This window comes from Pelmatolapia mariae, linkage group LG4 (assembly GCF_036321145.2).
Source record: "Pelmatolapia mariae isolate MD_Pm_ZW linkage group LG4, Pm_UMD_F_2, whole genome shotgun sequence".
In the NCBI taxonomy this organism is placed as follows: Eukaryota; Metazoa; Chordata; class Actinopteri; order Cichliformes; family Cichlidae; genus Pelmatolapia; species Pelmatolapia mariae.
In genome coordinates this window covers 13739945-13753297 of record NC_086230.1, presented here as the reverse complement: position 1 = coordinate 13753297, position 13353 = coordinate 13739945, and positions in this window count along the sequence as shown.

Genomic DNA, 13353 nt, shown 5'->3' with positions numbered 1-13353 from the left:
TCCTCCAAAGACAGAGAAGGCCGGAAGTGCGAGGCTGTAAAATGGGACGGTCCAGCCTTCAGATTTGCGTTACCACTGTCTCGGTGGAGTTTAATAAACTCAGCCGCCTGATCCTTGCTATCTAAAATATAACAGGAGATTGGAGTAAATTCTCTACCATCTCACACTTCTCACATCAGTTTTCTGCTTGACGTAACATTTTTAAGTTATCTAAGTGACTTATATATCATGTTTAACGATGTGCCGAGAGTTCGTTGTTCTCGCCAGCTTTAGTGAGCCTTGACCTCCCAGTCAGTGATCGAGCTGGTGGGTAACAGATGTCTCCGAAAATGGCAGAGCACTTTTGCAAATATGTGATGTCTTGATAAATCGAGAAGATATTTGAAGTTTACACAGCTACATTCTTGCCTCAAAATATCTTAAAAGTTTATTTTCAGGCGAGAAAGAGTCATATTAAAACTCTTTAGCCGTGCTCCTCTGCCATTGCTGCATTTGACAAGTATTTTTATATTATTATAAAAATATTATAAATACTAATTTAACCCTTAGAAGGTCCTCGAGCCATTTTTCAGCCACCGTGTTTTTCAATTTCAAGCCATTTTCACTGTGTTGAATAGATATATCCATAAAAAATTGACGCATTTTTTTTTTTAACTTTAGAATTGCAGTCTCAGTTCATTAAATTAGCTTAAAATGGCTAAGCTACAGAACTGCATCCACCTTAGGTACTCGTGGCAAAAAACGCCCCATTGAAAACCATTATAAACGCTATTTTTCATTGCACGATCATTATAACTAAATGTAGTGCAATCCTCCAAGTGAGGGTGACACTTTGGAGTCCGGGCCTTAAATTTGTAATTTTTTCATTTGTCCACCAGGTGGCGCCATTTCTTCTATATTTCAGCATTGAATGAACTCAAGCCAAAAATTCAGATTTTGGGCGTGGCGTTCTGCTTTAAAAAGTGGAAATAAAGAGTGGTGTTGTGTGTCACTATCAATGACCTTTATATTTTTTTTAAAATATAAAGGTCTTTATGCCTAAAAAAAAGAAAAAAAGACACAAACACACTTTTGTTTTCAAAAGTATTCAAAAGTATTTTCTCTTAGACGGCCACACTGCAATACAAACAAATTAAATACAAAAGCCTACATATACACACACATATATATATATGTGTATATATATATATATATATATATATATATATATATATATATATATATATATATATATATATATATATATATATATGTTTCCCTGATTAAGGCTTTTAGGGACTCAAGAAACAAAAATGTGGATGATGCCTATAAATCTAGAAAATAATTTACAAAGATTTGTTTAGTACTCTAAAATAGTACATCCATCATTTCTTTATATTTGGCAAAGACAATGGGGAAATAGATGCAGTGATTTATTGAAATGTACAAATATACATAAAAATACAGTGAATGAGGCAAAACATAATTTGTACCACTTTTATTCTTTAATTTGAACTCTCTTAGGCAGTTTTCATGTCATGTCTTTAAGAAGACTTCAGGAATATTTCCCCAGGTCCCGGCATGCTACTAAAATAAAGGAGCCAAGATTAGACAATCACTGTCAGCTGTAACCGCCAGCCTCCCCTGACACTGACCCTCAACCCACTGCACCACCCCTCCCCTGCAGCTGAGCCACGGACCACACCCCGCCACATTCTGGTTTTTTATATTTGATTAACTTTGTTTTATGTATCCAAAATTGGTTATATTTAGCTCTGTTATTTCTTAGTGTTTGCATGTCTATAATTTCCTCATGGTTGGTATGAGTTTCTTTGGTGGTGTGTTTGTGCCTGTTTGTCTTTTGTCTCTGTCAGGTTTGTGTGTTGTCAGCCTGCCGTTTGTTACTTCCTGTTTTACTTTGGTGGTCTTTAGTCTCTTGTGTTTTGTAAAGTATTACTTCCTGGCTTGTCATCTATAATTTCTCTCACCTGCATTTCCACCTGTTGCCTCTTCCCTCATCAACTTGTGTGTATATATGTGTGTATATTTTCTTAGTCTCTTTCTCTGTTTTTCTCTGTACTCCCTCATTGCTGTCATCCTCCTAGTTGTATGTTTTAAGCTGCATTATCCTTTACTTGTTTGAGGTCAGCATTAAGGCTGCTTTTACCTCTCCTCTTCTGAGTCCTGCATTTTGGGTCCAACCTGCCTGTCCAGCCTGTCATGCTTCCGACCTCGACACTATTGCTATTCAGGCACTTTTCAAATAATATAATTTTTTCTGCTACTTTTCTGTGCTCATAACTTACTAATTTTGACAGTATCCCCAATACAAGTGTCTGAAACACAGCCCTAAACCTTTAGTGTCTGCCAGCGTGCACATTGAACAATTATGTAGGACAGCTTTCATTTATTTTTGCATTATCACTAAAGTTAGAAACATTGTCTCAGACTGACGCTGAAAAGCTAGTTCATGCATTTATTACTTTTAAACTGAACTATTGTAATTAATTATTATTATTAGGTCACTCACTACAACTCCTTGAAAGCCTTCAGTTGATCCAGAATGCTACAGCAAGAGTGCTCACTGGGACTAAAAATCTTTGATTTGCATCTTAGATTACCTTATTATCCTAGCAGAGCACTTTGCTTTCAGTATGTCGTTTTCAAATGTAGACTGGGAGGCAGAGCCTTGAGCATTCAGGCCCCTCTTCTGTGGAACCGGCTCCCAGTTTGGATTTAGGAGACTAACACCCTCTCCATCTTTAAGATTAGGCTTAAAGCTTTCCTGCTCTGATAAAGCTTTTGTCTTATCTCAGTGCCCTCTTCTCTTTCTCCTAATCTCAACTGGCCTTGGAAGGTCGCTGCCCCTCCCTGAGCCTGGTTCTGTTAAAAGGAGTTTTTCCTTCCCATTGTTGCCAAGTGCTTCTTCATAAGAGGCTTTGCAATTGTCGGAATTGTTTTTCTCTATGATTGTTGTATCTTTATCCTTGACTTCATTGTTGTTGTGAATTGGCACTATATAAATAAAACTAAATTGAATTGAATAGGACGTGTTGCTGCTGATTTTCAGCCCAGTTCTTGTGTAATTTGGCATACCTCGGATTTTTCTCCGTCTTTTCATTGTTTAAAAATGGCTTCTCAAAAACCAACCAATGTTCTCTCCACGCTGGCACTGGCAGAGAAGATTTGGCAAGTTTTTCATGCGTGGAACTGACTCTCACAAATGCATTTTCCTTACAAATGTGGCACTACTTAAGGGGAAATAAACAGGCTTTCAAACAGTAAAAGATGTATCACCAAGAAGTATTGTTACACGAGAAAAAAAATCAGCCACACACAAATTTCCTTGATTTTTATGTTTATATATGTCATAGTGCACATGTTTGCATTCAAAATTCTGTTGCATAAGAGCAGTCTGCTAGTGAACATTAAGGCAAAGACCGGGCTTTGATGTTGCCACAACCAAAAACTTATTCGTAACAGCCCAAAGACAGTTGGGCTGTTACAAGAAGAACCTTAACCCTGGAGAACCCATGGGGTCAGATCCGACCCCATTGGTTTTCTAGAGAACCCATGGGGTCAAATTTGACCCCATGGGTTCTCCAGGGTTAAAGACATTCATTTAACCAAGAAGTAAAACTCTTGGCATTAAGAACTTCTTTTTCAAGTCTCCTCAGCTGACACAGACACCACTAACCTAGCATGTTTAGGGTTTTTTTTTTTATTGTAAAAATATGGTTTAAGCTGGTTTTGTTATAACGTGTAATAAGCAGGATGGAGTCATTGACTAAACTCACATTCTTTATTATTCTGCATCATTGAAAGAAATCAAATCTTTAAATGAAAGAGTAGTGAATCCCTCTTCTCACATCTCTAATTCCTCTTCTCCTGTGTACCTCCTGCCAAGGATGCCAGCAGAGGTGGCGAGGAACAGACACGAGGAGAGAGGAAAACATTTAAACAAGTGAGACATCCTCAACATGGAGCCTCATTGTAAAGCGATGTCAGTCCAACACAGCCGGGAGCACAACTGTGCCACAGCTGCATTTTATGTCAGATGTAAAAGTGTTGATGACTCGCCTTACATATTGGGCTACTTTTAATTACATTTAAACACATGATGCAAAGTCAGAAGATGTCATACTTTTTTAATCAAACACACACACAGTGAAGGGCAGAAAGCTGCTGATCATCTCAACTGAAACGGCATATGAATGAAATCGATGAGTGTTTTGAAGAGTCCTGCTCCGCCTTGGTTGTGAGCCATGTCTACGTTATACTTGAAGGTAAAAATGTTCTGTAAAGGGTACACCTGTGCATCTTCAACCATAGCTCCTCTCCTTTGTCCTCTAAATGCATTATAAGATTTGAGATGGCCTTCATCGTGATGCACCGAGATGAACTTCTGAGTCTCAGGCAGGAGGACAGAGGAGACGCGTAGCCACAAATTAGAGCTGGGGAAGGGCTAAAGGGGTTCAGGGTGCTTTATATTTCAGGGTAAAGACTCTACAGTGATACAGAGAAAAAACCCCATAATCAGACAAAACATTCTGAGCAAACACTTGGCGACTGTGGGAAGGAAAAACTCCCTTTTAACAGGAAGAAACCTCCAACAAAACCAGGCTCAGGGAGGGGCGGCCACTGGCTGAGACAAAAGACACACTGTGGAAGAGAGCTGGTGATAAAAAATAACTAGCAAAACTATCATGTCCTGCTTATCTTAAGACATGCAAAAATATCAACAGTAATCATTTAATGATATTCTGTTGAAAGTGACAATGCCAATAAGTTTCTGCAACTGCTGTTATTCATGACAACACCTTATGCAACTAAATAAAAGAAACTACTCATATCTGCCATTTATATTCATCAATATTAAATGAACATTAATTAACATTTAAAGCACAAAACCTGCTTATTGGAAACTAGTCTGTTCATTTAAAGAAACCTTGCAGATTGGCAGATTGTAATCTTATGAATCCTCCAATTCCTCTTTGATCTCTCTTTTAATCCCAGCTCAGGGTAAATGGATTTGGTTTTGTTTGATGGTAGAATTTCTTACATTGTTTCTCTTTGCAGGTACAAACCACTAACACTAACAGATAGGCATGTAATCTGCTCATATTTATACAGCACTTTTCTAGGATTACTGATCACTCAAAGTGTATTTAACTACAAGTGCCACTAAGTCCAAGTTCATACAGCACTTCATTCTATGCACTGTTAATGTTAAGGCACCCTCTGACTTCTGTGTGACCTTTCTTCCTTATCTGCACCATACATGATCACTTTTATGTCCTTTTAGTGTTAAACTCTTTGAAAATTCCTCCCACAATCCTTCGAAGACCAGCGAGTGTCTGTCTCTGTGGGAACCTGGGCTACTATAGTGGGAACATAGACGGTCCTTGTGACTGAATCAAACTCCTGCCTTGATCTCTGCGACTGCTGTCCCATAAAAAATACACATAGACAGGATATGTGCAGTTTCAAAATTGCCAAAAACAAACTATTTTCCCTTGATTTGACCCACGCTGTCCGTCTCAATACATACAGGTCAAATCTGTACAGTTTTTTTTTGTATTTTGCCTCAATTTAGGAAAAATACCCATCAAATTTGTGGCTAAAATAATCAAATGTAATGTTCTCAAAAGTCAAAGCAGGTGAAACTTGACCTAAACTGTATGTTAGAGTTGAGAAATTGTATAGTTTACCGAGAGTTTATCAACCTTTATTTATATCCACTGTTTCAGCAGTGTGTTAATATAACTATTTATTTAAAGGATTGCTATTTAGATACTGGTCGCACACTCACAATGGACTCTGTATTAAGTATCAGTTTAACTACTGCCAGCTTGAAGGCCTGCGGTACATAGCCGATTATTAGAGATAGGTCGATCATATTTAACATTGAAGCATTAATTAACCACAGGACTTCTTTGAGGAGTCTTGTAGGAATGGGGTGTAAAAGACACGTTGATGGTTTGGAGGAAGTAATTACTGAAGTTAACTCAGAAAGATCAATTGGAGAAAAAGAGTCTAAATGAATATCAATGGTACTGAAGAAAGCTGTAGATAATGCTAAATCTGTGAGATGATTATGAGTAATTTTTTCTCTAATGGTTAAAATTTTATTTGGGAATAATTTCATGTCATTACGTTAAATAAATGGTTGGCTCAACAGTGCTCTGACTTTTTGTCAGCGTGGCTACAGTGCTGAAAAGAGGGTTGTTCTTATTTTCTTATTCTTATTTCCTTCAGTCAGTGATGACCAGTAACATGTTCTAGCTTTACAGAGGGCTTTCTTATAAAGCAATAAACTATTTCTGCAGGCTAAATGGTGATCTTCTAAATTTGTGACATGCCATTTCCTCTCCAGCTTACGCGTTATCGGCTTTAGGCTACATGTTTGACAATTATACGAGGGAGTCAATTACTTCTGATTTGAGGCCTTATTTTTCACAGGAGCTACAGTATCCAGAGTCATACAAAGTGAGGAGGCAAAATTATTAACAAGATAATCGACCTCTGTTGGAGTAGCAGCCAGGTAGCTGCTCCTCTCTATGTTGGTACAGGGCATTGAAGATGCTAACAGTGGGTGGATTATATTCTTAAACTTAGTTACAGCACTTTTACAAAGACATCTACTGTGATGAAATCTCCTCCCCACTGTTGTGTAATCAATTATTGTACATTTAAATGTTATCAGGAAATGATCAGACAGGAGGGGGTTTTCAGGAAATACTGTTAAATGTTCAGTTTCTATGCCATATTTTAAAACAAGATCTAGAGCAGGGGTGGACAATTCCAGGCCCCGAGGGCCGGTGTCCTGCAGGTTTTAGATCTCACCTTGGGTCAACACACCTGAATCGCATGATTAGTTCGTTACCAGGCCTCTGGAGAACTTCAGGACATGTTGAGGAGCTAATTTAGCCATTTAAATCTGCTGTGTTGGTTCAAGGACACATCTAAAACCTGCAGGGACACCGGCCCTCGAGGCCTGGAGTTTCCCACCCCTGATCTAGAGTGTGATTAAAGTGGTGGGTGGGTTCATTTACATTTTGATAGAAACCAATTGAGTCTAATAACAGATTAAATGCTGTGTTGAGGCTGTCATTTGTAGCATCTACATGGATGTTAAAATCACCCACAATCATTATTTTATCTGAGCTGAGCACTGAATCAGATAAAAACTCTGAGAAATCAGACAGAAACTCTGTGTAAGGCCCAGGTGGACAATAGATGATAACGAATAAGACTGGTTTTTGAGTTTTACAGCTGGGGTGGACAAGGCTAAGCATCAGGCTTTCAAATAATTTAACGTCTGCCTGGGTCTTTGGTTGATTAATAAGCTGGTGTGGAAAATTGCTGCCACACCGCCCCTTCGGCCTGTGCTTCGAGGTTTCTGGTAGTTAGTATGACTCGGGGGTGTTGATTCATTTAAACTAACATGATCATCCTGCTGTAACCAGGTTTCTGTAAGGCAGAATCAATCGATTTGTTGATCAATTATTAAGTCATATACTAACAGAGACTTGGAAGAGAGAGACCTAATGTTTAATAACCCACATTTCACTGTTTTATTCTTTGATGCTGTTGAGGATACTGTATTGTTCTTTCTTTGTGACTTTTTTATGTTTAAGTTGTTTTTTGCTGGTTTTTAGTTTGTTTTAGAAATATCTGTCTAAAACAATGAATAAGGGAATGATATATACTCACTTATTTATTGCACAGGTTGGCTCGTTTGTATTAATACTAATCTGTAATTTTGACAAGCCCAGTAACCGGTCTGTTCAGTGAAATTAATTAGACAGAGGCTTAAAACTGCTGCAGGAGCAGGTGTGGCAGCAGTCTCACCTTGAGTATGACATTAATATTTGTACAGGGAAGGAACCATAATTTTACTCAGCTGTTGTAGAGAAGTATATTTTAGCTCAAACTTTTCTGTTTTTTTTCTTTCATAAATTGAAATGAATATTTTGCACTTTGTATATTTTGCTATTAATATTAATAATATTAATATTAACTGTGGCAGGGGTGTGGTCTGCTGCAGTGGAGGCTCTAAGCAGTGGATTGCTTAGAGCGGTGCCGAGGTGTGGCAGAGAGGGCAGGTATGAGAGCTCAATGTAATGACCTTCTTCTTCTCTGTGTATATATAGTGACGGCAGAGGCGGAGGAGGGGATGTGGAACGGAGCAGCTGTTCCTGAGTGACTGGTGTCAAAAAACGTCAAAACAGTTGCTAAAACAAAATAAAAAGGACTTGCACTTGCATGAACTCTTGTGTGTGGGTCCTTATCACATTAATACTTTGACAGTTTGCACACATCACCAAGATGAAGCTATAATTCTAATAAAAGCTTAAAATGTTTGAAATTATTTAGTATAATTAGTCCCAAGAGGAGGATCAGAGAAGTCAGCTTCATTGTGATGAACAGGTCAGTGTTGCAGATTAATTTCCCTGGACTGTGATACTAAACCTCAGGAGCACTGTTACACTTTATATACTGAACAGGTGAGCTCAGGATTGGGTGTGTTTACATTTTTACAGCGTGAACATTCAAACACTCATCTCCTCTCTTTTCAAATCATTCTGCCAGAGCACTTTACCACACCCTTTTTCAATTGTACATTTAAACAAAAAGGGTATGCAAAACCTGTTTAATTTCTAATTATAAATGAACAAGAAGGATTCCTTTGATGTGTCACTGAGTCTTCATTTTGTCTTTTGCTTTGTAAAATTATTATGGCTATTTTTTTATGCATGTGTTGGTGTTTTCTGGTACTAGGACCCAGTGTTTGGAGTTTTGTCTGATTTTGTCCGAGTATCCCTCTGTTCACTGTCATGTCCTCCCATATTGTGTATTCCCGTGCCCAGTGTTTCGTGGGATTTTTTTTATGGTAGTTTACCTGGTAGGCTTTTCCTGCTGAATTATGTTGAATTTCCAACAATAAAACATTGTTTTTTTGCTCCTGTTCTGCGTCCTGAGTTCTGCATGTGGATCCGCAACCAGCCCACTATAAACCACAACATCTGGCAAATTTGATAAAAGTTGGTAGAGTATGGAGCGAATAGTCAGAGCTTCCTACCTAACACTACATGAAATATTGCACTGCAGTATTTTTGAAATCCCTCAAACCCTTTTAAAGATGCGTTAATAATGCTTTAATGCTGTATTGCTGTATCTACATTTGAAATTATTTGAAATTATGTATTGATTCCTCATTACTCTGTTCTAAAGGCTTAGCACAGCAAACATGATTTAGCTATAAGAAGTATTAACCATGGAAGCTCATCTGTCTGTGTTTTTTGTTGTTTCATAAATCTAAATATATATTTTGCACTTTGATTTTGCTTTTGATATGTTTATTTGACAGTTCAAACAGATCTCCAAGTACAGATGAAGCTGCAACTCTATTATGTTTAAAGCTCAACATATTTGAAATTACTCAGTGTAATTAGTTAAATAATAGTAAACTCAGGACTGTTTTCACACAGGGCTGCTTTTGCTCTCTGATGACTTTGCCACACCTTATCTTACTGACGTCTGCTGCAATCTCTAATTATGTCTTAATAAAAGCATGTTGAAATTCAAACAATAAAAGTATTCAGGTATTCATTGATTCAGGCCACCTTATGTGTCACAGGCACACACACCCATCTTATGTACGTCATGTTTTTTCATGAGGATAGTTTCCTTAGCAATGCATAAGGCAGCAAGGACTATATGCAATTTATTTGCTTCCACACCTAATTCACCTGTGTTACCTAAGTTGCACAGCTTGGGTGACGCCGAGATACATCATGAAAGAGAACATTTGTTATCTTGTTTTGTCTTTTGTTTCTTGCATCAGTGAGATCAAGGTAAAAGAAAAACGTCCTTTTTTTTTTTTTTGTCATGGTCCTCCTTTCCTCCTGGTTGCGTAAAGTAACTCACCTTTTGACAATCCTGTGATCAGCCTGCTATTTAGAAGAAGGAAGACCTTCATTTGATGCCACATCAGTAAGCTGGAAACTGCTGGCTTTGTTGGTAGGGCTGGGTATCGTCACTGATTTCTAGAATCGATTTGATTCCGATTCACAAGGTCCTGATTAAATTCAATCCACAATTTTGATTCGATTCGATTTGAATTGGGAAATTTTGCCTCAGGCAGTCAGAAATATTATAATTCTGATCATTTATCAGTTCTTACACTTGTGAGACTTCATCAGAGGTGTGAGCATCACAGCAGATCCCTTTGTGTCGAAGTAACTGAGGATAAAACACAGAAAAACATGGAGTTTTTCCTGGCCTGGCTTTTTATAGCCGATAACCTTAAAAATATTCTGCAGTAGAACAAAAACGAACAAGCCCCCCCCCCCCCCCCCCCCCTCATGAATCAACATATGAACATTACTCGATGCAGCTGAAGTGAAGCAGAGTAAAGTTACAAAGATTTTATTAGAGACACAGCTAAGCGTTTTGCAATTGGTCATAATTTTAAAAAGTTTACATTTCTTCGGTATTGAACAGTAGAAATGAGTCTCTTGTCGGAAATTGTTAAATAAACAGCATAAGCGAGTAATACAGGAAATGGAGATTTTTAGATGGGAAACTGTTCTTAAAGTACACTGAGAGAGGGAGAGAGAGCTTTGCAGGAAGTGCGATTTTATCGTGGTGGAAGCAAAACAACAAAGGTAAGAGGGAATGCATGACGATGTTTATGTGAAGCGAAATGTGAAGCTTAGTTTTGATCTTCTTTTGCTGCTGGTTCAGTGCACTTTGGTTGGAGAGTGATGAAACCTGCAGCTTCAGAATCTAGCGCAAAGCGCGGACCTGACCTGCATCAGAATCAGTAAGGTGTCGGCTTTCAGCCCCGAGGGCGTGTCCTTGTACGTGCCACCGGGTGAGAAAGCCGACATCTCATTGATTTGTGTTTACGTCTTTTTCTGTTTACCTGCTCTCATTTACTGTTTCAGCTGTTTGGTGGTTGTTAAAATAGGTTTGTGAGGTTTAACCTGAGATTCTGGCGTTTCTGGCAAAATACATTTATATTTAAAAATCGATTCAGGATTTTAATGAATCGATATGCTTTAATTAAGCTAAAATCGATTTTGATCGGAAAATCAATTATTGAAACCCACCCCTAATTGTTGGCGCCTCTTACCTGATGTTTTGTGGTGCTTTGCTTTTGCTTCTACCTCATCTGTATATTCTCATGTGCTATGAAAAACATAATATGAAAAAACTCATATTAGAATTAGAACAAAATGGTAAGTCATTAGAAGATGCCTTTGCTACACTCACCTCAAGAACCTATAATTAACAACCTGAGAAAACTAAAACTAGAATTAATTCAAATGTTTACTAAGAAAACACAATTTCATGTGCAAAGGCTGCATTTAAAAAACTTTGAGATACACCATGAAAATAACTATGTAGTTAGGTCTTCTCATATCCTCTGCCAGAACCTCTGAACAGACATGCAAGTTACTCGTCAGCTTAAATTAAAGTAACTCATACAATTTTTTTTTACAACAATTTGGAATACAAGAATTAAACTTCTGTTACCCATGGAGATTTTCTATTAGAGTGTTCGTTTTAGAGAGGATTGTGAGTTCCCAAGGAAATATAATACATCAGCATTCAGGCTTATCTTATGGTTTCTATTTTCAGTTTGAATTCTACATTTTGTCCAATTGCTGCTGTTAGTGGCTCAATAAAAATGGCAAAAGGTGAGGGGGAAAGCAGACACCCCTGTCTGGTTCCCTTCTTTGGAGTGAAGGTTTGGGAAGTAAAGTCGTTTGTCCTAACACATGCATTTCGAGAGCTCTATAGTGTTTTCATCCAATCTAAGAAGAATGAACAAAATCCAAATTTTGGATAGAACCGCTAATGAAAATTTCCAGTTTACCCGGTCAAATGCTTTCTCTGCATCTAAAGACATAACTGTGATTTCTAATTTGTTGATGCCACAAAAATGTATTACATTTATTAGTTTGTGTGTATTATTGGCTGAGTGCCTACCTTTAATAAAACCTATTTGGTCTGTTATGAATGGATTGTGTGTGTGTGTGTGTGTGTGTGTGTGTGTGTGTGTGTGTGTGTGTGTGTGTGTGTGTGTGTGTGTGTGTGTGTTTCTGGCAAGGACTTTGCAAAGTAATTTAAGGTCAACTGTATAAGTGAAATTGGGCAGTAGCTGGATGGGAGTTCAGGATCTTTGTCTGGTTTAAAAAGTAGACTAATGGTGGCAGAGTTAATGTTCGGAGATAGAGTCTGATAGAGTTCTGAATTTGTGTAATTTGTGTGAAAAAAAATTCCCCAAATTACACACAGTGAAAAAAGTGGGTGCTAGGCCAAACCTCTTTGTAAAACTCTGCAGGAAAACCATCTGTACCTGGAGTTTTATTGTTTGGGAGATGCTGTAAATCTTCACGAACTCAGACATTAAAAGAGATGAATCCAGAGTCACTATTTGTTTGCCATTTAGTTTTGGTAGATTTATATTGTTGAGACTTCTCCAAAAAGTTGATTCTGTTCATCTGGACGTAGCGTTTTGTGGGAGAAACGTTTTGTCACTCATCCAAGTGACTTCTTCAGTCTCAGCTGACTGCAGGTTTCCCCAAACCTTATAAACAGTACATTTGCATAATGACTGAAACCAGCCCACTGAAGGAACAATGGGCTGGGAGGTTGAGAAATTCTTCAATACCAGCATCAGACGGATTAATATATAATGTGTATAAAGCTTCATAAAACTCTTTAACAGATCTATTTATTTGTTGTGGATCATGAGTAATGTTCCAAGCTGAATTCTTTATTGAATAAAGAGTTGTTTTTCTCTTTGTATAGTTTTAACTAGTTAGCAAGGAATTTCCCAAATTTGTTGCCCTGTTCAAAGTTTTTCAAATGCAGCCTTTGCACATGAAATTGTGTTTTCTTAGTAATTATTTAATTTTATTCTAGTTTTAGTTTTCTCAGGTTGTTAATTATATGTATATGAGGGTAGCAAAGGCAGCTTCTAATGACTTACTTGCTATTTACTTATTTATTACTTTCTTATTATTTCTTATAAGAACAGTAAGATATTATCCTCCCCCCAGCATTTCATAATATAGATGGACAGTGACCCAAAACACAGCCAAAGCAACCCAGAGGTTTATTAAAGCAAAAAAGTGGAATATTCTTGAATGGCCAATTCAGTCACCTGAAAACAAATTGAACATGCATTTAATTTATTGAAGACTACACTTCGAACAGAAAAGCCCAAAAACAAACAGCAAGTGAAAGAAGCTGCAGTAAAGGACTAGCAGAGCTTTAAAAAGGATGAAACCCAGCATCTGGTGATGTCCGTCAGTTCAAGACGTCATTACCAGTAAAGGTTTTTCAACCAAGTAT